At 45.8% G+C, this 25,691-nt stretch overlaps 1 long non-coding RNA gene across 3 annotated transcripts in view; it reads left to right on the top strand.

Moving 5' to 3' along the window:
• LOC309378889 overlaps positions 1–24,302 on the top strand; it is a 111,694-nt gene extending 87,392 nt beyond the window's left edge. For 2 of the 3 annotated variants that reach the window (XR_014172255.1, XR_014172256.1), the window contains exons 2-4: positions 18,087–18,490; positions 22,525–22,659; positions 24,178–24,302. This is a non-coding gene — a long non-coding RNA (uncharacterized lncRNA). Of the gene's footprint in view, positions 1–13,263; positions 13,509–18,086; positions 18,491–22,524; positions 22,660–24,177 lie in introns of those variants that run through there. The other variant, XR_014172257.1, reaches the window with a different exon arrangement.
• Positions 24,303–25,691: the final 1,389 nt, after the last annotated feature.

Raw genomic sequence — 25,691 nt, 5'->3', positions numbered from 1 at the left:
TAAATAAAGCTGTAAATATGCTCTCCTGTTCATCCTTTTGTTGTGGAAACACTGCTGAAAGGGTGTGCATGGGTGCATGTCTCTGAGGCTCGTGTCGCTAATTGATGCTGTTCCACAGGAGACCGGTAATTGTCCGGAGATGATTGGGGGCCTTCCTGATGCCTCCGTCTCCCTGGCAGTATCCTAACACTAACCCCCCCAAAACACACTTTTTAATATACCGTAATGGCCCGAATATAAGTTGCACTCGAATATAAGCCACTCCTTTAAAATTCAAGGGCGGGGGGAGAGAATACCCGAATATAGGCCGCTCCCTTAAAATTCCATCCAGAATCCCAGTAGATTCTGGGTTAGAGTGCTCGGATTGCAGAGTGCTTCATTGGCACTACTGAAAATATTACTACCTCTGAGGGATCACTTCAGTTGCTTCTGCAGCCAGGCCAGCTCTGTCCAGGAATTTTCCTACAGAAGAATAAACAATTCCTGTGTCACAGGGGGTTGGGCTAGAATACTGTTTGGGTCCCTTCCAACTCTACAGTTCTCCACTTCTGTGATTATTTGAGAGAAATATATGCCATTTTGAGAGAAATATATGCCGTTTTGAGAGAAATATATGCCTGAGAAATCTCTATGTGGGACAAGAAGCTACAGTTAGAACTGGATACGGAACAACTGATTGGTTCAAAATTGGGAAAGGTGTACGGCAAGGCTGTATATTGCCTCCCTGCTTATTTAACCTATATGCAGAATTCATCATGCGAAAGGCTGGGCTGGATGAATCCCAAGCCGGAATTAAGATTGCCGGAAGAATTATCGACAACCTCAGATATGTAGATGACACAACTTTGATGGCAGAAAGTGAGGAGGAATTAAAGAACCTCTTAATGAAGGTGAAAGAGAGAGCGCAAAATATGGTCTGAAGCTCAACATCAAAAAAAACTAAGATCATGGCCACTGGTCCCATCACCTCCTGGCAAATAGAAGGGGAAGAAATGGAGGCAGTGAGAGATTTTACTTTCTTGGGCTCCATGATCACTGCAGATGGTGACAGCAGTCACGAAATTAAAAGACGCCTGCTTCTTGGGAGAAAAGTGATGACAAACCTAGACAGCATCTTAAAAAGCAGAGACATCACCTTGCCAACAAAGGTCCGTATAGTTAAAGCTATGGTTTTCCCAGTAGTGATGTATGGAAGTGAGAGCTGGACCATAAAGAAGGCTGTTCGTCGAAGAATTGATGCTTTTGAATTATGGTGCTGGAAGAAACTCTTGAGAGTCCCATGGACTGCAAGAAGATCAAACCTCTCCATTCTGAAGGAAATCAGCCCTGAGTGCTCACTGGAAGGACAGATCCTGAAGCTGAGGCTCCAATACTTTGGCCACCTCATGAGAAGAGAAGACTCCCTGGAAAAGACCCTGATATTGGGAAAGATGGAGGGCAGAAGGAGAAGGGGACGACAGAGGACGAGATGGTTGGACAGTGTTTTTGAAGCAACTAACATGAGTTTGACCAAACTGTGGGAGGCAGTGGAAGACAGGACTGCCTGGCGTGCTCTGGTCCAGGGGGTCACGAAGAGTCAGACATGACTAAACGACTAAACAAAAACAACATGCCATTTTCTGATAGGAATGTTTAGTACTTCTGCTCTTGGAAATATTGTAAATCAAGCACAGTTTAATACTCGCCTGACCCTCAATACTCCAAGACTGATGGTACCAAAGACTATTGGGGGGAGGCGAAAATGGCACAGAACTCCCCAGCTCATCCCATATATGTTTAGACTACCAGAAAAAATAGATGTGTTTTCCCCACCCCTGTTCCAAGAAGACCTGAATTATTCAAACACCGTAGCCACAATGGTTTTGTATTACTTACTTAAATTGGGACAGTCTTGGTTTAGTTTCGTGAACGGCAATCTGCATTTCGCTTAGGGAAATGTGAATGGCAACTTTCTCAAGCAGGTGCCTTTCAGGTGCTTCAAAATGCAGCGCCCAATAACCTTGGCCAGCACAGCTATCCTCACCCAGACTGGTTCAAAATATCTGGAGCAGCCCAGGAACTTAATTTTAGTGCCCTCATAGATGTGTTTTGAGGGGGAAAGTATTTTCTTTTACTTCTGTCACTCCTTTCTTCCATCACAGAGGCCAAAGCATCCAGGCACTGACCCCATGTGCTTTCAGACCATATTCTGGGACCCAAAGCTTTGATGAAGCCTTTACAATGGTAGGCTATATAAGAGCCAGTGTGGTGTAGTGGTTAAGAGCGGTAGTCTCGTAATCTGGTGAACCGGGTTCGCTTCCCCGCTCCTCCACATGCAGTTGCTGGGTGACCTTGGGCTAGTCACACTTCTCTGAAGTCTCTCAGCCCACTCACCTCACAGAGTGTTTGTTGTGGGGGAGGAAGGGAAAGGAGAATGTTAGCCACTTTGAGACTCCTTAAAGGGAGTGAAAGGCGGGATATCAAATCCAAACTCCTCCTCCTCCTCCCCTTCTTCTTCTTCTTCTTCTTCTTCTTCTTCTTCTTCTTCTTCTTCTTCAACAATGCACAATAAAAGTTTATAAAATTATGCATGGTATGGAGAAAAAAGATAGAGGTTTTCTCTCTCTTTCTCTTCCCTCTCTCATAACATTAGAAATTGTGGACATTTGCTGAAGCCAAATGCTGGAAGATTCATATATATTTTTAATGCTTTATTGAAATGAAAAGGAAACAATAAACAAAAGGTTTGTCCAGGAAAAGGAAAAGGAAATGGCAATATTTGTTACATCCAATCACAATAAGTTCTTCTTGCATTTCTAATGACTTCCCGTCACCCCATCATGCATCTATCTCTTAATCTACCTAGCGCACTGTTTGTTTTCATTTTCTTTTGTTTATTTTCATGAGTAATATATTCTCTTATAATGATCCATCATACCACAGAAGTCATTTGAGGCCTGCAAATGCTGGAAGATTCAGATCAAAGAAAATCTTCCTAGTTAGACTACGGAACTCCCTCCCACAGGATGGAGTGATGGGCCACCAAACTAGATGGCTTGAAAAGAGGATCAGATACATTCATAGAGGAGAGGGATATTGATGGCTGCCAGGCATAATGGCTATGTTCTGTCTCCGCAGTTGGAGGCAGCAATGTTTCTGAATACCACTTGCTGGAAATCACAGGAGAAGAGAGCTGCTCTTGTGTTCGAATCCTGCTTGCTGGTATCCTATAGTCACCTGGTTGGCCGTTGTGAGAACAGGATGCTGGACTAGATAGGTCATTGGCCTGACCCAGCAAGGCAAGCTCTTCTTCTTATGTTCTTATGCAAGACTGGCTTGCCCATGTTCTGGCCCCTGCACAAAGGAGAGCCAGTGTGGTGTAGTGGTTAAGAGTGGTGGACTCGTAATCTGGTGAACTGGGTTCGCTTCCCCGCTCCTCCACATGCAGCTACTGGGTGACCCTGGGCCAGTCACACTTCTCTGACGTCTCTCAGCCTCACTCACCTCACAGAGTGTTTGTTGTGGGGGAGGAAGGGAAAGGAGATTGTGAGCCTCTTTTAGACTCCTTAGGGTAGTGATAAAGCGGGATATCAAATCCAAACTCTTCTTCTTCTTCTGGGTTGTCCACGTGGGAAACAAGAAGAAGGAAGGCCAAATGAATAATGAAACTGCTCCTCTTCCTTGCTCCTTTTTCACTCCCAAACAGCAGGCGCAGCTATCGGAGGCAGAAATGTCCTCGGCAGCTGTTTCCGCCTCGCACTGTAAATAGAATTATGCATTCTCGTCATGACTAATTAATGTTCCTGATTCAAGGAGATACAAGGTAGATTTGCATTCCACGTGTTACTGAATAACCTCCGTGTGTAATATCGCCTCCCTCCCCGGGCCTTTGTGAAGCTGCAGAGCTGTGGGGAGGAAAGCAACAGAGTTTCTCCCTCAGAGCTTGACGTCAGGCTTGCGTGACCAGTGACTCAACAGGCTGGCACAGCAAACCACCCATGCATTGGGGTCTGTCCAACTTGTGACAGAGGACCCCTAGCTTATTATTATTATTATTATTATTATTTCTGAAACTGAAAAATGTCATCTCTTACATGACATAGGAGGCTGCCTTATGCCTCGCCAGACCTTTAAGTGGTAATCATTGAATCACAGAATCATAGAGTAGAAAGGGATACCAAGGGTCATCTAGTCCAACCCTCTGCAATTCAGAGTTCCATCTGAAAAAAGCCCCCACCCTGATTATTATTAGAATGTTAGTTGCTTTAGTGGTTGAATCCTGACAAGACAGAAGTACTGTTTTGGGGGTACAGGAGGCGGGCGGCTGTGGAGGACTCCCTGGTCCTGAATGGGGTAACTGTGCCCCTGAAGGACCAGGTGTGCAGCCTGGGAGTCATTTTGGACTCACAGCTGTACATGGAGGTGCAGGTCAATTCTCTGTCCAGGACAGCTGTTTATCAGCTCCATCTGGTATGCAGGCTGAGACCCTACCTGCCTACACACTGTCTCGCCAAAGTGGTACATGCTCTAGTTATCTCCCGCTTGGACTACTGCAATGCGCTCTATGTGGGGCTAACTAATCCAGAATGCGGCAGTTAGACTGGTGACTGGGAGTGGCTGTCGAGACCGCATAACACCAGTCTTGAAAGACCGACATTGGCTCCCAGTATGTTTCCGAGCACAATTCAAAGGGTTGGTGTTGACTTTTAAAGCCCTAAACAGCCTCGGCCCAGTATACCTGAAGGTGTGTCTCCACCCTCATCGTTCCCTTATTGTGAGAAGCAAAGCTACAGGGAACCAGGCAGAGGGCCTTCTCAGTAGTGGCGCCCACCCTGTGGAACGTCCTCCCATCAGATGTCAAACAGATAAAAAACTGCCTGACATCATTTAGAAGACATCTGAAGGCAAGTTTTTAGGGAAGTTTTTAATGTGTGACATTTTAATGTATTTTTAATCTTTGTTGGAAGCCACACAGAGTGGCTGGGGAGGCCCAGCCAGATGGGCGGGGTACAAATAAATTATTATTATTATTATTATTATTATTATTATTATTATTATTATTATTATTATTAACTGTTTCTGCATGTGCTGTAGAGGGAAATGAGGGGCAGCTGGGTATTGTCAACCTGGGAAGGTAGCCCATCTTGGAGAAGGAGAACTTTGATCCAAAAGCTTCACTGCCTTGTGGGATATCTTCAGGAGTAAACCCTACACAAATCCAGAATTGAGTCCCTAATACAACCGGATTGCTCCTTGTATGCTTCCTTCCAGCAACTCCTGCAGCCAAGCTGGGGCCAAACGTCTTGCTCTGCTTTCCTTTGGACCACATCAGGGAAGCCAAGAAGAGGGTCTTGTCATCTGGGCATCCCAGGACCTCCATACAGGACAGATCCTGAAGCTGAGGCTCCAATACTTTGGCCACCTCATGAGAAGAGAAGACTCCCTGGAAAAGACCCTGATGTTGGGAAAGATGGAGGGCACAAGGAGAAGGGGACGACAGAGGACCAGGTGGTTGGACAGTGTTCTCGAAGCTACCAACATGAGTTTGACCAAACTGCAGGAGGCAATGGAAGACAGGAGTGCCTGGCGTGCTCTGGTCCATAGGGTCACAAAGAGTCGGACACGACTAAACAACAACAACAACACAGCCATTTGACTTCACCTTGGGAGAAGCCCTCCATTGTCTCCTGAGACAGGTGGAAGCCAACAGCAAGATCTTGCTCAGGGCAGCGCAAAACAACACACAAACAACCAGAATACTGAACCTGGAAACTAATGTAGGAACCATATACAAAATTGCACTTTGTGTGTGCAGAGCCTCAAGCCAAGTGAATCCTTCAAAAGCTGGATTTGCTCCCATGATCCTTTGCAGTTGGCTGGGCCAGGCGGCCATAGTTGCCCTTCCCTTGCTTTATATAATTGGCCGCTGCTACTCTCAGCATCTTGCATGACCCGGACCCTGAAGAGATTTCTTCTGAGGTAGGACAATCTGTGGGAAGTCCCCAGAGCCAGGAAGAGAGGGCTTTGACCCCTGAGCTTGGGAGACCCCATTCCTGAACAACAGTGAAGAAGAAGAAGAGTTTGGATTTGATATCCCGCTTTATCACTACCCTAAGAAGTCTCAAAGCGGCTAACATTCTCCTTTCCCTTCCTCCCCCACAACAGACACTCTGTGAGGTGAGTGGGGCTGAGAGACTTCAGAGAAGTGTGACTGGCCCAAGGTCACCCAGCAGCTGCATGTGGAGGAGCGGGGAATCAAACCCAGTTCACCAGATTACAAGTCTACCACTCTTAACCACTACACCACACTGGCTCTCAGTGATCTCCGAACTTTATTTGCTTCCTTTATTTGTTTCGTCATTGCATTTTCTTACATTTGTACCCCAGCTTTCTTCCATCATAGAAGCCAAGATGGCGGACCTTTGGTTCCAAGCCACAACCTAGACACAAACATGCTCTGGGACAGAGGATAGAGAAGGCTTTCAGCTGCACCACTAGCCAGAAGGGCTACTTCTTTGCTCCCCAAAAGGGATCTAATTTATTTGCCTGTTTACTTGCTACCGATAGTCATTTGCCAGCTTGCTAAACCTTGCTGTATTGGCTGAACCTTTAATGACCTTTACATTCCACAATCTAATTTGATCGTGTACCAGCACATGCAGCCGACACAAATGGATGCTGATATTTGGCCAGTCTTCACATCTCATAGATAAGAAATGATCTGTCAGTGTCACTAACAAGTCCCGGGCCTCACACATAGTATGTTGCGCGCCGTACATTATGCGTACTCACTCATGAATAGGCAACATGTGTAGTCTTCGCCATATCAAGGAAGTGGAACTCTGGCGCCCTCTATGGGAGATCAGAGGCACAAGGAATGAAGCGACGCAGAGCTGAGAAAGCTGCCTTCTAATTTTTTTAAGAGGTTCTGACGTAAAGCCGTGAAATTTTGTCAGAGAGAAGCCAGCGTCCCGGTCCGTTCATCAGAAGTCACACCCACCTCTCATTACAAAAAATAAAATTTAAAAAGGAATATACTAAGCCTTACCTGGCACAGGGCGTGCTTGTTTAGAGAATGGGGGGAGAATCTGCAGCCCCCCCAAAGGACAATGGACTCCATCTTCCACCATCCCTGAGCATGGTCCTTGCTGACTGGGGCTGATGGGAGACCCCATATCTGTTTGTTTGTTTTTTTTTTAGAAAGCCCTTATCACACTGAATTTTCTGTCAAGGAACTCAGAACACCGCAATACCTCAAGGCACGCCTCTCCCCATCTGAACTGATTCAGACCTTGCGATAATCACCAGAGGCGCTTCTTCATGTGCCTCCTCCGTGAGAGGTGTAGAGGGTTGCAACATGAGAACAAGCCTTTTCTGTGATGGCTCCCCATTTGTGGAACACTCTCCCCCCAGGGAGGTTCGTCTGGCGCCTTCGTTACACGTCTTTAGGTGCTAAGTGAAAACGTTTCTCTAAAACTAGGCCTTTGGCTGGTTAAACAATCTATGGCCTTTTGTTTGTAGGAGTGGGGATTATTGTTTTGTTTCTGTTTATTATGTATTTTGTGTTTTCATATTGTACTTTTAAAGGGACACGGGTGGTGCTGTGGGTTAAACCACAGAGCCTAGGACTTGCAGATCGGAAGGTCGGCGGTTTGAATCCCCGTGACGGGGTGAGCTCCCGTTGCTCAGTCCCTGCTCCTGCCAACCTAGCAGTTCGAAAGCACATCAAAGTGCAAGTAGATAAATAGGTACCACTCTGGAGGGAAGGTAAACGGTGTTTCCATGAGCTGCTCTGGTTCGCCAGAAGTGGCTTAGTCATGCTGGCCACATGACCCGGAAGCTGTACGCCGGCTCCCTCAGCCAATAAAGCGAGATGAGCGCTGCAACCGAGTCAGCCACAACTGGACCTAATGGTCAGGGGTCCCTTTACCCTTTACCTATTGTATTTTTATGTTGTGGACTGCCCTGTGGTCTTTGGGCAGTATCCAAATTGAATAAGCAAGCAAGCAAGCAACATCTACAATTGAAGCCTGACATCAACAGAGAATTGTGGGTCATGTTCTAGGAGGGGCACTGAATTTCCCCAGGGCACAGTCTCAGGCTTACAACAGCAAATGCAGGGACTCTCTGGCCCACCAGCCTAAGTAGGTCTCACCGCAAATAGGCTATTGTAGAGTTGGCAAAGGTTCAGAAAAGGGCAAGGAGTGACTGCTCTATGCAGGGAGGCAGACAGCAGTCATGAACACTCTTCAGAAACTGGATTTTGCCCCACAAGCCCTTCTAAGGCTGGGCTCGGGCCAAGCAAAAGCAATGGTTAGGCAAAGAATTATAGACACCGAGAGACAACAGGACTTCTTAAGGTGCCCCGATTACAAAATTGTAGAAATTGAGAGATACATAGCTGCACCAGCAGCATATCTCTTTTTTCTTGTATCCAAAAATGCAAGAAGGGCTTTTACACTCACCAGAAGCTCAGCTCTGCCCTCGCCGGTCTTGGAAGTATCCTTTAAAAAAGTCCCATATGACGGCAGAATTTGTGCCTGTCCTTTGGGGGATATAGGAAGCCCTGAACACATATTTTTTAGATGTCCCTTTTACAATGAAGCATGTAGAGAAACCATTGACACCCTGCTGGGGAGGCTTGCTGACCTCCCGGTAAAGCAAAAATTTGATCTTCTCCTGTTAGGCAAAGACCACAAGATGACCTGGATTGTCGCCAGATTCTGCGCACAGATCCGTAGGCACAGACCATCCCCGACTCAATCTAGTTTGTTAAGAAAATTCCCAAACCTGGATCCACGGGCGACTTTGGGTCATTTCTCTAAGGTAATCTATTTTAAAGTTTTTATGTGTTTATATGCCTTTCACTTCTTGCGGTCCATGGGACTCTCAAGAGTCTCCTCCAGCACCATAATTCAAAAGCATCACTGAAGAATTGATGCTTTTGAATTATGGTGCTGAAGGAGACTTGAGAGTCCCATGGACTGCAAGAAGATCAAACCTATCCATTCTGAAGGAAACCAGCCCTGAGTGCTCACTGGAAGGACAGATCCTGAAGCTGAGGTTCCAATACTTTGGCCACCTCATGAGAAGAGAAGACTCCCTGGAAAAGACCCTGATGTTGGGAAAGATGGAGAGCACAAGGAGAAGGGGACGACAGAGGACGAGATGGTTGGGCAGTGTTCTCGAAGCTACAAACATGAGTTTGACCAAACTGTGGGAGGCTGTGGAAGACAGGAGTGCCTGGCGTGCTCTGGTCCAGGGGGTCACGAAGAGTCGGACATGACTAAATGACTAAACAACAACATGCCTATCACACTTTTAAACTTAAAATCCATTGTTGTATATTGTCTTAAATGTTTGCTTTGCTATTGGGATTGTAGTCCCATTTGTGTTTCTCAAGCTGGTCTCTGACCGTAATAAATTTCATGTCATGTCATGACTGCTCTATGAGTGCATAGCAAGGCACTGCTAAGCATGGAACCAGCCAAATGGCTCTGGGAAGTGCAAGATCGGGACCACACATCATTTTATATACCTGTACCATGTTTCCTCTTTCTCATTTAGAGGAATGGCACCTCCATCAGGAAAGACTAAACATAGCCATTGATAGCTATAGTCTTCCTGAATCAGTCTAATCCTCTTTCAAAGCCCTCCAAGTTGGAGCCGTCTTGTGGGAACAAATTCCATGGTTTAACTCTGTACCTGGTGAGAATGCTTTAAATTTTGCATGTCCTGACTCTTCCAACTTCCAATTTCGTTGGATGCCCCTGAGTGCTAGTATTATGGGTGAGGGAGAAAGCTCGAGGATGTAAGTTGAGTCGGTTGACTCAGGTCAACAGACCATCAAGTCCACCATCTTGTTTTCACAGTGGCTGACCAGATGCCTGTGGGAAGCCTGCAATCATCTCTTCACCCACTGTCACTACTCCATCAATCATTTACACGCCTCTTACTCAACTTTTCTCTAAATCGGACAGCACCAGATGTTGTAACCATGGTTCATAGGGGAGTTTCTCCACCCCTTTAATCATTTTGGTCGCCCGTTTCTGAAACTTCTCCAGCTCTATAATACCATTGTTGAGTTGAGGCAATCAGAATGGTGCACTGTATTTCCAAAGCGGTTGCACCATAGATTCAAATATAGCTTAAGATAGTGGTTCGCAATTAGCTAAGTGCTGCGTACCCCGTTTTTCAAAAGCCAAGCTCTATGCTAGTAGCCAAAATGTGTGAAAAAGGTAAGATGCAAGGTACTTGGAATCCCATAATACTCTTAGGGCTACCCAGAACCATATACAGTGGAACCTTGGTTCTCAAACACCTTGGTACTCGAACATTTCAGCTCCTGAACACCAAAAATCCAGAAGTAAGTGTTCCGGTTTTCAAACTTTTTTTGGAAGCCGAACATCCGATGTGGCTGTCGGCTATTGTTTCCAGGACACCTGCACCAATCGGAAGCCGCACCCTGGTTTTTGAATGTTTCGGAAGTCATACGGACTTCTGGAACAGATTAGGTTCAAGAACCAAGGTACCACTGTATCTACACAAGAAGGGCCTGCTGGATAAGGCCCAAAGTCCACCTAGTCCAGCATGCTGTTCTTATAGTGATCAGCCAGATAGCTCTGGGAAACGCTTAAGCAGGATCTGACTACAACAGTATTCTCCCCATTCCTGATTCCCAGGAAATGAAGGCCAAGGCCCAGTGAGCCCACAGCCAGTGGAGGCTAAGGCATGGAAGATGCGAAAAACTACAGAACAAACACATTGGGGTTAAACAGGCCATAGCTTTATTGATTACAGATGGGAGTAGGTTTTGGCGCAGGAATTGGGTGTGTGTACTGTACTGAATCATCCAGCCCATCTGCTGGTTGATTATTTGGCAGGGTGAATCCTGGGTTAATGATCACCCTTTGATGTACCTCAAATTGGGAAATCCCTTCCAGTAGCACCTTAAAGACCAACTAAGTTAGTTCTTGGTATGAGCTTTTGTGTGCATGCACACTTCTTCAGATACTGAAGCATCTCTCCCTTGCCCCTTTAAGGAGGTGCCCCAATTTCTTGGAGGTGCCCCAATTTCCCACCCATCCGTCTTGACTAAGGATCCAACCCAACGCCGTAGCTGCCAACAAGTTGTGACAATTGCTGTGAGGTAGGCAATTTGTCTGAAGGAGAATTTGTTCCTGGCCCCACATAAAGCGACCAAATATTTCCATAGCAAGTTTACCACATAACATGCAGTATTGGGGGGGCAGGGGAGGGGGGAATCCAACACTGACTGGGACACAGAGTCCTGGGCATGGCTGGCTTTATAGCCAGAGAGCTGAACGGAGGGGGAAAGTTTTCCCTTTGGTCCACTACCCAAGCCACACCCTCATCTCCCCCACGGAAAAGCTCCAGCAACCTGTGTGGTTGGTGGAGGAGGGTATGACATCATCCTCCGGCCGTGCAGCGAGCAGAAGACCACCCTGGCTTGGCCACAGTCGTGCTGAACCTCAATCACTGCTCCCTGCCAGGCTGGTGGTAAGCTGACCCTGGCATTCAAAGGCATACAGCTTCTGACAGTAGAGGTACCACATAGCCAGTGATGCTGGTAGACAGTGTTAGTCTTACCCTCCAAGCATCTGTCTAACCTCCTTTTAAAGCCATCCAAGTTGGTGGCCATCACTGCATCTTGTGGGGAAGAGTTCCATAGTTTAACTATGTACAGTGGTACCTTGGTTCTCAGACTTAATCCATTCCAGAAGTCCGTTCCAAAACCAAAAGCGTTCCAAAACCAAGGCACGCTTTCCCATAGAAAGCAATGCAAAACGGATTAATCCGTTCCAGGCTTTCAAAAACAACCCCTAAAACAGCAATTTAACATGAATCTTACTATCTAACGAGACCATTGATCCATAAAATGAAAGCAATAAACCATGTACTGCAGTCACACAATCAATCAGTAGCTGAACTGGGTTCCACACAATCACAATCACAAAAACAAAACCACAAAAACACAAAATAAAGAGCAAAAACAGACAGACCTCAGTGTGACACTCAAAACAGAATTGTGGCACTCAAAATGGAAGTGTGGCGCTCAAATCGGAAGTGTAACCCTCAAAATGGAGCACATTCGGCATCCGAAAAAGGTTCGCAAAAACCAGAACACTTACTTCTGGGTTTGCAGTGTTTGGGTTCCAAGTTGTTTGAGTACCAAGGCGTTTGAGAACCAAGGTACCACTGTACTGCATGAATAAGTCCTGTTCCACTTTCTCTCCATCGTGCATGATTTTATACCTCATATAAGTTGTTATGTCTGAACACAACCTTCCAGTAAGCAAGTATCCTGGATCTGATCAAGCAAGATGGTTGAACTGGAAGAACTCATGAAGGGTCTGGGTAGATTTATGGTCCTGGAGAATGGAGTGCCTCAGTATCTCCTGTGGGAACACACAGGAAGAAAAACCACAGTGACAGACAAGGGTTGGGGAGGTTGGAAGATGTCCTGGTCTGAGCAGGGAGTTTCTTTGTGACACCTAAGTTTGCAGGTCAGTCTGTTGACCACAACACAGTGCTGCTCTCACACGCATTTGAGTCATTATTATTGCGTAAACAAACTGTGTGGAGAGGAAATCCATCCTTCATGGTCATGGGAGCAGAACTCGTGAGGTAACCCTGAGAAATAGATGTTCTTTTCCCAGCCTTAGATGTGGGTGGATGCTTCAACCCGTGTTAATTAAAAAACCCCTGCAGAATACAGAATGAGACACTTTTTAACTAGCTTACACCACCCTCTGGCAAATGGGGAATGTAATTAAACAAATACCACAGAGTAGGTGGCTGTACCAAGCACCTGGATGGTATGGCGTATGTCTGTAGGAGGCAAGAAGCTGAACTATCCTCCCATCTTCAAGAACACTCAAGAAAAGTGGGTCACGGTGTCTGATCTCAAGGGTCTATGAGGCAATCCTTCACGTGGCCTTGTACACAGGGTCAAAATATACCTCATTTTTAAAAAGCTGAGGGCAGCGTGCAAGTGGCCATCTGGACCATTAGGTCCAGTCGTGACCAACTCTGGGGTTGCGGCGCTCATCTCGCTTTATTGGCCGAGGGAGCCGGCGTACAACTTCCGGGTCATGTGGCCAGCATGACTAAGCCACTTCTGACGAACCAGAGCAGCGCACGGAAATGCTGTTTATCTTCCCGCCAGAGAGGTACCTATTTATCTACTTGTACTTGATGTGCTTTCGAACTGCTAGGTTGGCAGGAAATATACAGTATGGCTTAATGCAAAAAAGGCTTCGAAGCAGTTTACAAAGTTTTATGAACAGTTGTCTTTGAAGGCCCTTCTACCAGGCTTGGCTAAAGCTGGAATGAGATCTTGCCTAATGGGGTCCATTTTGATGAGTTTCTGAAGACTCTGGAGTGGAAGAAGAAGCCACAGTATTTTCCTTCCAGGCTGCATCATGACTGAATCCTCCATTGATTCCCTTTGGCCTGGCCTTGCTGCAAAGAGGGATGAATGGATCCTTTCCTTGACTGGCCAGTAGGTCAGTCCTATGTTTTGTTTTTCCTGAAATCTGATTTAGCTAAGGCCACATTTGAATGGTTATGTTACCACTTTCAACAACCATGCCTTACCCCCCAAAAGATTCTGGGGAGCTGTGGCTTGTTAAGGGTGCTGAGAGTGGTTTGCCCTGTTCCCCCACCCCCAGAGCTACAATTCCCAGAGTGGTTTAGCAATCAAGCCCTCTTTCCTGGGGAACTCTGAAAAGTGAGAGGTGCTGTTGCCACTCCTTAGTAGCAAAAGGAAATGAAAACTAGATCTGATGGCTGGAGATCTCTGATCAGCTCTCCTGCACTTCATCAAAGGGTTAAATGCAGCTGCTGAGGTCCTTGTCACCACAGGAGGAGATGTCCAAGCTTTCCAGTGTGCTTCCTTCCCAGTCTGGTTGATGTTTGTTCCTATTCAATGGTAAACCACAGTTTTCCCCAGGGAATGTGGCAGGATTAAAGAAATGCTTCTCAGACCCATGCCCAGTGGCGTAGCGTGGGGGGTGCAGGGGGTGCCGGCCGCACCGGGCGCAACATCTGGGGGTTAGGGTTAGGGGGCGCAAATCCACGGGTTAGGGGGTGCAAATTACTTGCCTTGCCCCGGGTGCTGACAACCCACGCTACGCCACTGCCCATGCCTAGACGTTTTGGGGTTATCAGACTCATATCAGCGGCTAGCCGAGAAGCTCAGTGAGTGCTGCATCTCTGACCACATGACTCTTACAAGCTTTCTTGTGTTACCATACCAATAATTTAGGGATCTTCAGCATTTTAACGAAGCTACGTTTTATTGTTTGTGCAATGTTTTCCATACAACATTCAGAAAACATGGGCAGTAAAACTTTGCTTAGTTTCAGTGGTGAAAGTCCCTAAATCAGGGGTATAGGAACAGAAGAAAGGCTTGTAAGAGCCATGCGGTCTGAGCTGCAAGCGACTAGCTCAAAAGCTCTTCATGCATTGAGCTTCTCAGATACGCTAGGGAATAAAGGCTTGATTACCTAATCCCTCCCAAGGTGAGGGAGAGTGACCTAACTAAGCCTGGCAGGACAGCTTACTCTATGGCATTAACCCCTTCATGCATGAATTAGACTGAAGCATGTTGGTTATATGAGGCTGGTTATCACTCAGAAGTCTCGGGACAAATGGAAGAAACCACAGACCCAACACTAGTGTGTCTGAGCCCCTCTAAGCCCCTCAATTTTTCCCTCTCCAGACATTCTGTTTGCCCTAGTACTGTTCTGTTTTTCCCTAGTTCTGTTTTTCTACTACCGGTAAACAATGGGTTCTGACCCAGGAACAGTCATTGGTCCGTTGTGACCCAGCCTTTCCCATATTACACTCTAGTGGACTGAGCGGAAGGGTTCCGAATGCTATGATGATCAAAGGAAGGAAGAGTCTTTGTAGGATACCCAACCACAAGCCTAGCCAGTGTCATGGGTAGCAGGAAAGTGGATTTAATAGATCGGTTCTGGTGCATTTTTTTTTTAAAGGAATAATCTGAACATTCTATCCATGTTTCAAGGTCTATTCGAATTAACTATCTCAGCACTTTGTGATGCAAAGGTGGGAGGGGGAAGGAGGAAAAGTAGTGATATTATTAATTCATCACAGCAGATGGGCTGTCAATATTACTCAGGTACGGTACATTATTGCGAGCAAGTTAAAAGTAGGTCAGCAGAAGCCAGCAAGCTAAAAAGACTAATAATGCTTTCTGCTGGTAGACATTCATCTACCGCAGGGCTTGTGCTTTATGTGCTGGCATCAACATGAGATAAGAATTTTGATTTGTGGAGTTCGGAGATCACATTTCTACAGGGGGTGGGGAGGGGGAGGAAGAAAATAAAAAGAGGCAGTCTGCTCTTTCCCCCATTGAAACCATTTAGCTCCGTGTTTTTGATAAATGGACAAAGCGAATCCTGCTAAAACTCTGAGATTTATAACAAGAGGGTATTTATATAAAAAAACTAAAAAAAAACTGGGCAGATTTAGAGGTGAAAGGGAGAGTGATCTGTCAGTTTGCAAATCGTATCGGAGGATGCTCGGAGATTTTCCGCCATCTATATTTTTTGAATGATCCGCGTAACAGTGTGATTTGTGGGGCAGGGAGCCAAGCTATATAGGAAGAAGTGGGGTTTTATTGAAGGCATGGGGCTTGAAACAAGTGGATGGGCAGCACAAGGCAATTCTCCTCCTCCCAATATGATCATCAAGAGATTTCACAAACGGTAGCAAAATCCTTTTAGATGAAAATACCTTCATAGATCAAAGAGGACCAATTTTTGGGGGTGGGGATAGAGAAACAATCAGAATGGTACACAGTATTCCAAATGTGGTTGCGCCACAGATTTGTGTAATGGCCTAAGATATTGGCAATGGTATTTTCAATTCCTTTCCTAATGATCCCTAGCATGAATTAATCCTTTTTCACAACTGCCACACACAGGGTTGACATACCGTATTTTTCGCTCTATAAAACACACCAGACCACAAGACGCACCTAGTTTTTGGAGGAGGAAAACAAGGGGGAAAAGATTCTGAATCTCAGAAGCCAGAACAGCAAGAGGGATCGCTGCACTGTGAAAGCAGCAAGTTATGCAATGTGTTTCTCCAGCAAAGTAATGTGTACAGATAATCACATACTGGAACACCACGTGTGTAGATTGACAAATCGCCCAGTGTGCTAGAACACTGCTCCCTATGTGTGTGAAGCATTTCTCTTATGTAAGCCTTACAGCAGCTCTGTGAAGTTGTTGGCATCCAATGGAGGAGTGAGCCTTTGGGGGTGAAGTCAAAGCGCTGGGGAGTTACAGCGCCTGCTGAGGCTGTAGAGACCAACACAGGAGAGACATGTTTTGTCACAGCTGGGGCAGATGAAGGTGTCCGGTTGTGTTGCAGCAGATGCACCAGGGCGTTTCTTCTCTCTGTGCTCCTTCCAGCGGCCACTCCTCCTCTGGTCACCTGTCTGTCTTACCTGTGGTCTTCTACAAGGGTTTCCTCCTCTGGTCACCTGTCTGTCTCACCTGTGGTCTTTTACAAGGGTCTCCTCCTCTGGTCACCTGTCTGTCTCACCTGTGGTATTCTACAAGGGTTTCCTCCTCTGGTCACCTGTCTGTCTCACCTGTGGTATTCTACAAGGGTTTCCCACATGGCAAGGCTGATTCTGCCAGCCTTCATGTCTCGTTCGCAGGCACCTTTGTAACACAGAATTGGCCTGCCAATGGGCCAGGTGCAAGAAGCCAGTTCCCCATAGAGCACGTCCTTGGGGATCCTGCCATCTTCCATTCTGCAGACGTGACCAAGTCAGCTTAGATGTTGCTGAGACAGGGATGCAAAAATGCTGGGAATGTGGGCTTGGGAGAGCACATCTTTGTTTGAAACTGCCCTTCCATGTGAAGCCAAACATTTGTGGAGTAGGTCAGTAGGACTGTCTGGATGCCCCAGGGGACTGGGGCCAAGTCAGATAGACAACCATTTGGCCAAGGCCAGCAATTGCATTCAATTCGTGGGCAACACTTGAATTGGAGATTATCTCCTACTTCTACAGTTGCTCTATTGCCTATTTAGCATGCTCTAGATATGTACTTGGGACGCGGGTGGCGCTGTGGTCTAAACCACAGAGCCTAGGGCTTGCCGATCAGAAGGTCAGCGGTTCAAATCCCCACGATGGGGTGAGCTCCCGTTGCTCGGTCCCAGCTCCTGCCAACCTAGCAGTTCGAAAGCACCTCAAAGTGCAAATAGATAAATAGGTAACACTCCAGCGGGAAGGTAAATGGTGTTTCCGTGTGCTGCTTTGGTTTCACCAGAAGCGGCTTAGTCATGCTGGCCACATGACCCGGAAGCTGTCTGCGAACAAACGCCAGCTCCCTCGGCCAGTAAAGCGAGATGAGCGCCGCAACCCCAGAGTCATCCGTGACTGGACCTAATGGTCAGGGGGTACCTTTACCTTTAGATATGTACTTATGCTGACCTATGGCCGTAATAAAGATGTACAGTGGATGCTCCGGTTGCGAACGTGATATGTGCAGGATGCACGTTCGCAACCCGCCGTGGCAAGTCTGCGCATGTGCGGGTTGTGATTCAGTGCTTCTGTGCATGCGCAAAGCGCGATTTACCTCCAGATCAGCCAAACCTGGTGCTCTCTGGAGCTTTTGCACCATGACCAATGGCCAGGAAGAATGCAGTTAGAGCCCAACAACATTGGTAGGTTTCCAGGCTGGGGGATCTTACTCCATATCGATGGGTTCATTCAAGAGGACTTCTGGGTGACCGGTTTGTACTCTTGCTTTTCAAATGTAACATCCAAGGATCCCAGGATCACTTTGGGCCAACCAAATCTATGTAAGCCTTTAGATATTCGAAAAAGAAAAATGGAAGAGCAGGAGAAAACTCCAACACATTGTTTACATTTCTTTCGCTGGTTAGATGGATAAGACTAATAACAAGAATGTAAGCATCGGGAACCATTGTTGAATTAACAAGCCTTTCTTTTTGAAAGTTTTTTTTTTTTCAAACCATCATTTTATCATTCAGAGAAACTTTGCCTTGTCACTTGATTTCTTTTTCTTTTGCAATAGGAAATGGATTGTCATCACATTTGTAAATGGCCATGTCCCTAGAGCACATTATTCTGAAATCACTCCATGAAGAATACAGGAGTTCGCTTATCTGGTTGCATTGAACGCAACAATCGAAAGCAGTACACACATTCTGCTTGGGCGGCAATAAAGAGAAGAAGATTGTCTGCCATCCTGTGGAATGTGGGAGTATCTTCTTTTAAAATGCAATTATCTTGTGGGCTTCCCATTCCATACTTACCAACACTGTTCTGCAATGTGTCTTATACTGCTTTCTTACACCCCGCCACAAGTTGGGCATTGGATGTCTGTGTGCTTGAGGGGGCGGAGGGGAGGGACAGGGCACTGGATCCTCTGGCAGAAATCCACCTGTGATTCTGAATGAGCAACCAGATGCTGTCAAGGTAGGAAGGGCTGTAGCTCGATCGGCATTTGCGTGGCAAGTTCCTGCCCCCCCCGGTGGAAATAAAGACACATGACACAATTATTAAGGTTAATGGGCTAAATAAGGCCACAACTTTATTGGTTACAGGTGATGAGTGGTATTGGGTTAGGCATTGGTCCTAACCGACTATATCTGACTTCTGCTTGAAGCCCAAGAAGGGTTAACCACCAGTAGGGGGACTCCTGCTGATGCACATCAGCTAGGAACTATCTCGGGGTCACCTCTAGGTGGTGTGCCTTAGGCCCTCACCTCTATAGGCTTCAGACAGGGTCACGCCCCCCGGAATCCATTATTGGATTACCCTTCAATATGTGGGGCAGGTGATGGCGCTACCTCCCCTCTTCCATCTGCAGAGCAATACCAATACCAATGCCTAACCACCAATACCAAGGAAGTCGTGGCGATTTGCTACGAGGTAGGCGAAAACCAATGGCTGGTGCCAATTTGCCAAGTGGGAAAAATTCCTACCAGGCCCCTCAATGGCAACCAACCAAGGTCCATATCAAGGTCAAGGAACGAAAACCTTAAAGGGTAGGAGAGTGGGAAACATGAACAGCTGGTAGGAGGGAAAAGTGTTAAATAGGGCAGGCCACGCCCCCAAAGCCAGGCGATTGGCTGGCCAGGGGGTGATGCGGCTGGGGATTCCCCCAATTGTGCAGGGACTGGGCTCCAGCCCCCGCACGCGTGGTGGGGGCGTGAAGCCCACAACTCCACTTCCTCTGCAGGGCGGAAGTGGCTTTGGCAAACCATCTTTTGGACTGAGGATTGGTTTCGCACTCAAGTTGTGGAGCTTACTGTAAAAAAAAGGTGATTCCTCACCATATGTCCAGTGTAAGGGCCTTCTGTGCAAACTGATGACTACAACAGGGGCGTCAGTCCTCATACAGCTTTAAGAATGGGTCCGAAGTAGCCAAATGAAAGTATGTTGAAGTCGCACCATCAGGTTTCAGGGAATCCGATCCCTCCCTTGGTGGGCTCCCAAGAATTAGATAAACAAGAAGAGTTCTTACGAAGTCTTTTGTTCAATATTCACTGAGAGAGGTTTTGGAAAGTGCCTCTCTTGCAGTAATGGTGTTGCCCCAACCCCTCCGTCTCTCCTATTGTGCACCATCCCTACATTGGCAGATCTGTGCTTTCGGCCTCTGAGCTTTCTGTTCTCCTACCTGCCTGGTTCTGGGAGAAGGGGGTGGGTCTGGAATGCTTTCTAAATACACTGAGTCTGTCATCTGTCTCTCTGCTGCCTCTTCTTCTTCTTCTTCTTCTTCTTCTTCTTCTTCTTCTTCTTCTTCTTCTTCTTCCTCTTCCTCTTCCTCTTCCTCTTCCTCCTCCCCTCTGCAGCCTCTGAGTTATGACCTTCTGCAAACCACTGTTGTAAATCTATAGTTTCTCCTTCTTCTCTGGGAAGTGCAGGAGAAGAGGTGTGTGTGTGTGTGTGTGTGTGTGTGTGTGTGTGTGTGTGTCTCCACCATCCCTCCTCAGTCCAGTCCCTCACACTCACTGATTTCAACACCCACCTTTGGTTTACTGGAGAGGTTTTTAACCTTTTTTGAGTCCATGGCTCCCTTGACCAACAACATTCTTTCTGTAGGGTATTGTCCAGGGTTTTATTGCTACTGAGGTCAATATTTAATACTGGAGACGTCAGTTTTGGTGTTATTGACACTAACTTTTCTGTCTTTATTTTTAGATCTTATTATGATTTACACGGGGATTGTTTAATTTTGTTGGCCACATTTTGATGCGTTTTTATTCATTGCTTATGACTACTTCTTTATATATATATATATATATATATGCAGGTTTTGGTGTCCTCGGGTGTCTTCCCGTGTAAAAGTTGGGGTGTCTAGGCGACGTTTCGACGAGGTCTCACTCGTCATCTTCAGGCTGGTGCTTTCGGCTTCTTGTTACTGGAACAGAGCAGGATCTCAGTGTTTGAGTATAGGAACTCAAACACTGAGATCCTGCTCTGTTCCAGTAACAAGAAGCCGAAAGCACCAGCCTGAAGATGACGAGTGAGACCTCGTCGAAACGTCGCCTAGACACCCCAACTTTTACACGGGAAGACACCCGAGGACACCAAAACCTGCATTCCTGTACCCGTGAAAATCTACGAAAGCATATATATATATATATATATATATATATATATATATATATATATATATAATTTTTATTAATTTTCATCCAATTATACATTTTAACCCGAATACAATAAATTGTGTCAGTTTTGAACTTCCTTCAGCGTCTCTGAGAGTCATCCATTTTTGTATCTTTAATACGCATTCCCTTTTTTATATTGCCATTATTCTTCCTTATTTCCATTATTTTTAATAAACAATACATATTTGATTTTTTACAGTGCCTCTTGAAATCCCACTAACGTTGTATTTATACCACATGTGTTTTTCAGATAATCCACCAATGCTTATGACTACTTCTGTTATATTTTTGTAAATATGCAAACCTTTTCATAAGCTGCCTTGAGCATTGTTTAACTATGGAAAGGCGGCATAGAAATAAACAGTGATGGCGGTGATCTATGACGTGTAGGCAGGATCTCTCTTCATACAGAATCTGGTGATAACATCCTTTAACTATTGTTGTTGTTTAGTCATTTAGTTGTGTCCGACTCTTTGTGACCCCATTGACCAGAGCACGCCAGGCACTCCTGTCTTCCACTGCCTCCTGCAGTTTGGTCAAACACATGTTTGTAGCTTCAAGAACACTGTCCAACCATCTCATCCTCTGTCGTCCCCTTCTCCTTGTGCCCTCATTCTTTCCCAACATCAGGGTCTGTTCCAGGGAATCTTCTCTTCTCATGACGTGACCAAAGTACTGGAGCCTCAGCTTCACGATCTGTCCTTCCAGTGAGCACTGAGGGCTGATTTCCTTCAGAATGGAGAGGTGTGATCTTCTTGCAGTCCATGGCACTCTCAAGAGTCTCCTCCAGCACCATAATTCAAAAGCATCCATTCTTCGGCGATCAGCCTTCTTTATGGTCCAGCTCTCACTTCCATACATCACCACTGGGAAAACCATAGCTTTAACTATACGGACCTTTGGTGGCAAGGTGATGTCTCTGCTTTTTAAGATGCTGTCCAGGTTTGCAGAAAACTCCTTCAACTATAGCGGAGTGCATAGACTGGAATTGCAGATTTGTAAAAGCCTTTCCCCCCTCCATTTAACATTTGTACGGCTGGTTACACAGCGGGGATGAGGAGTCTGAAGATTTACCCTTCTTTGTCCAGTTTATGAGGACTTAAGAGTAGCCTTGTTCAAAGATTCAAATCTATCATGTGAAAGACTGACTGGGTTAGATTAGCTTTTACTTAGCGGACAGTTCCCCTTACATTTCCCCTTTAGAGCAGTGCTTTTAAGGTGGAAAGTTTGGGAGGATGATATGTCAAATTCTTCAGGGGAACAATTTTCCATTTGACAGAATGCCCATTTTTAATAACTCTTTTAACCGTGCCATGGATTTTGCTTTGTTTTTATGTATCTCACGCTCCCCACACAACCACCCCAGACTCACCCACACCCTTCCCCACAATCCCTAAAAGTATCCTAATATTTTAAACAAAAGATGGATATATCTGGGTTTGACAGTTTGCCATCCTTTCTTTGAGCAAATAGGGCAGCAGCAACACCATTGATTCAGACTACCAGGCAAATTAGAGAAAGAAAACTCAAGGATGAGTTTGTCGTCTTGTTTATGAAGAGCATCGTGCTAGCGTCATTCTTTTGAACAGAACCTGATGAATTCTTATCTTGTTTTATTTCCCCCCTCCTGTGTGCATTTATTTATTTCAAACTGTTTATACAAGATAACCGATTATTGGGGGGTTGGAGTGGGGGGAAAGTAAAAGAAAGCCCAGGCTTGCAACTATTTAAATAATGCCGTGTGATTCTGTGTCTTTTCTCCTCACTCTTTCTCTCTCTCTTTTCTCTCTCTCTCTCTCTTTTTGCAAACAACAAACAATGCAATGAATATAGAGATACCGAACTTCCTATTACGAGTTCAGGAGGAAATGCAGCGCAAGGCCAAATTAATCAGGAATAAAATGAGGCCCGCAATCTCCCTTTCGACATCCACATGACAAATGAGGTGCTCTACGTCTGGTGTCGAAGGTATTCTAAAGTTTTAAAATCAATATGCTGGTCTGTAAAACTGCATCTCCAGGCGGGATAAGGAATACAAACATTGGGGGTGGAAAATGCAAACCCAAGAGAATGTGACAGGCCGCTGGAATTGAAGAAGCCCCCATTTTCCCCGCTGGTTTCAGTGACATTATTTTGTTCAACGTGTGTTTAATTTAGCGATAAAATGCAGGTAGAGCAATGCTAAATTCATACTACCTAGTCCGTGCAGATAACTCCAGGTTAACACTCCTATCCCCAATCCATCTCTGGGGAAACATAAACTAGAGCTCAGTACAGGAATTGAAGTATTTATTTTATTTTATTGTCTCATTCGGCACTGTAAAATTGATGCTGAAATACTCAGAGATAAAGTTTGGCATTGTGGCCCAAATGGCGGTTGGGAAGAAGGTTCCAGAAGGTTCTCTTTGGGTGTATAGGAGACACGTCTCCTAAAAGAAGTCTGTGTTGAAAAGCTGCAAGTGTACACAAGTAAAACGAAATCTTGGACGTGTCTGACAGCATTTCTGAAGTTTTTGAGTTTGAATGGAAATTGTTGTCACACATTATTTTGCACACTGCAGTTCCCCTATGGGGAGGAAGTTCCTGGGAAGCTAGAAATGGGTCAGTCATTTCCCTGTGAGGTGAGAGATTTGTGGTACTTCAGACTATCTTCAAGAAGGGTAGCCATCTTAGCTTCTTGCAGCAAAAGAGTCTGGGGGCACCTTAAAGACTAACAAATTTAGTATGGTATGATATTTCACTGACTGTGATCTTGCTCATCAGACACATGAGGTATTATCCCAAGTTAACTTGTCTCTCTGTGTGTGAAAACCTGCTGTAGTCTAAGCTGTACAGCAGTGGGTCAGGCTAGTGAAGCTTTTCCTCCTCTCTCATAATTTGAAAAACTCAGGATCATCCGAGTTTAATGCCTGTTCCCAGGGAACTCTGGGGAAAAGGTCTTCTTAACAACTCTCAGCACCCTTAGCAAACAACAGTTGCCAAGATTCTTTGGAGAAACCAGGACATTTATTGCTTTAAATGTATAGCTCTGGTGACTGTTCAGGACAGACAAAAGAAAGGACAGCCAGTGTGGTGTAGTGGCTAAGAGCGATAGACTTGTAATCTGGGGAACCGGGTTCGCTTCCCCGCTCCTCCACATGCAGCTGCTGGGTGACCTTGGGCCAGTCACACTTCTCTGAAGTCTCTCAGCCTCCCTCACCTCACAGAGTGTTTGTTTTGGGGGAGGAAGGGAAAAGGAGATTGTGAGCCACTTTGAGACTCCTTCGGGTAGTGATAAAGTGGGATATCAAATCCAAACTCTTCTTCTTCTTCATGCCGTTAACTATAGAATTTTCTCCCATAAGATGTAGTGATGATCATCAACGCCTATTGGACAAATTCTTGGCTATGCTCTACCTTCAGGATGCCTCTGAATATCAGCTGCTAGAAGCCCAATTGGGGGAAGAATGCTGTTATGCTCAAATCCTGCATGTGGATTTCCCACAGGCAGCTGGTTGGCCACTTTGAGAAGAGGACTTGATGGTCCATTGGCCTGATCCAGCAGCCAAAGCTTCTTAAACCTTATGTTCTTCAGATAATCCTGGTTGAGCATTGATTCTTTCAAAGCAGAGGTGGAGCTAGCTGTTCTGGTGCCCAGAGTGGGCCGTGGGGGCAGGGCTAGCTGCCCGCAGGGCACGCTGGCAACAGTGCGCTTCCCAGGGGTGCTGCTGCCGCAGGTGCGTGTCCCAGGGGGGGTGCACCAGCGCCGGGGAGCATCCCAGGGGGACGCTGCCTGCAGTGATTTCACCTCCCTCAGGGAAGGCACCCAGACTGGGCCGCATCCACCGCACTCACCTTGCTCAGCTACTGTTTCCAGCCAATGGTTGCAAGTGGGTGAAGAGTCAGAACCGCTGCCTCGAGGGATTTAATTCAAACAGTACGTTGCAAGAGTGGGAAGGCCACAGTGCTTTGCAAACCTGACCAACTGCCTCAGGAATGACGGCAGCGGTAACAGCAAGGAGTTGGGCACTGGATGCGAGGCAGGTGGTGAGAAACCATTTTAGAGTCCAATTTCATTACAACCTCTTGATGGATTGATGGTGCCCTGGGAGAGTTGCCAAGTTGTTCTGATGCCGGTGGTGGCACCTGTGTTGGAAAAGGTGCATAAATTAAGGAATCAAACAAGCAAGCGAAAAAGGAGAGAGCAAGAGAGAGAGAGAGAGAGGAAAGTGCTTCACACCCAACCCCTTGGCGTACAGAAATCCAAACAAAAAGATAACAATGGCAATTGGCATACATTACCCAGTTCACAACGCAGCAAATTCGGGTCTGACAATGAGGTTATATGTCCTCATTGTCTGAGGAGGAGGAGGAGAAGAAGAGCTAAAACAAAAATGCAGGACAAGTCAGAGCAGTGTGAGATACTGTTTATTCCACGCATATGAGAAATTGATCTTTTAGTATGGCAGCACTTATTCTCCAGAACTCCCTGCCTTATTGATACCAGTTTTCAGCACATGCTAGAGATGTTTTTATTCAGGCAAGCCTACCCATACTTTTACAATCTTTTTAAAATCCTTATAAGTTTCTTTTAAAACAACGTTTTATTGCTCCTTTAAATGAACATTTTAGGTCAACCACTTAGAGAGTTCTTTTTGATTAAGCTGTATATAAATCTTGTTAAATAAAATAACTACAAATGGAAAAAAAAGAAGCCGTAACAGCAGAACGGCTGAGGGGAAACAGGAAAGCATTTTCCAAACCTTTTCAGCCCTTTGAAATCAGGGATGGGCCTAAGAGCAAATTCTATCTAATCCATGTTTGATATGGGCCTAGAATAATGTCCTTGTTCTATGTGGCTTAAAAAAAATAAAAATAAAAATGAAGGAGTCTGCATATATCTTTTAAAAATGCACAGAGCATTTTGGGGGTGATTTTTTTTAGTCATTTATGATTAGTCCACTCTGCCTCTCTATCTTCTCATGCTAGTTTTTAAAATGTAAATAAACTCAATAATAATA

The sequence above is a fragment of the Podarcis melisellensis genome (genome assembly GCF_964234715.1).
Source record: "Podarcis melisellensis genome assembly, chromosome: 10".
NCBI classification, from domain to species: Eukaryota; Metazoa; Chordata; class Lepidosauria; order Squamata; family Lacertidae; genus Podarcis; species Podarcis melisellensis.
The sequence above is the reverse complement of the archived record's forward strand: the minus strand, read 5'-3'. Positions and strand labels throughout refer to the sequence as shown.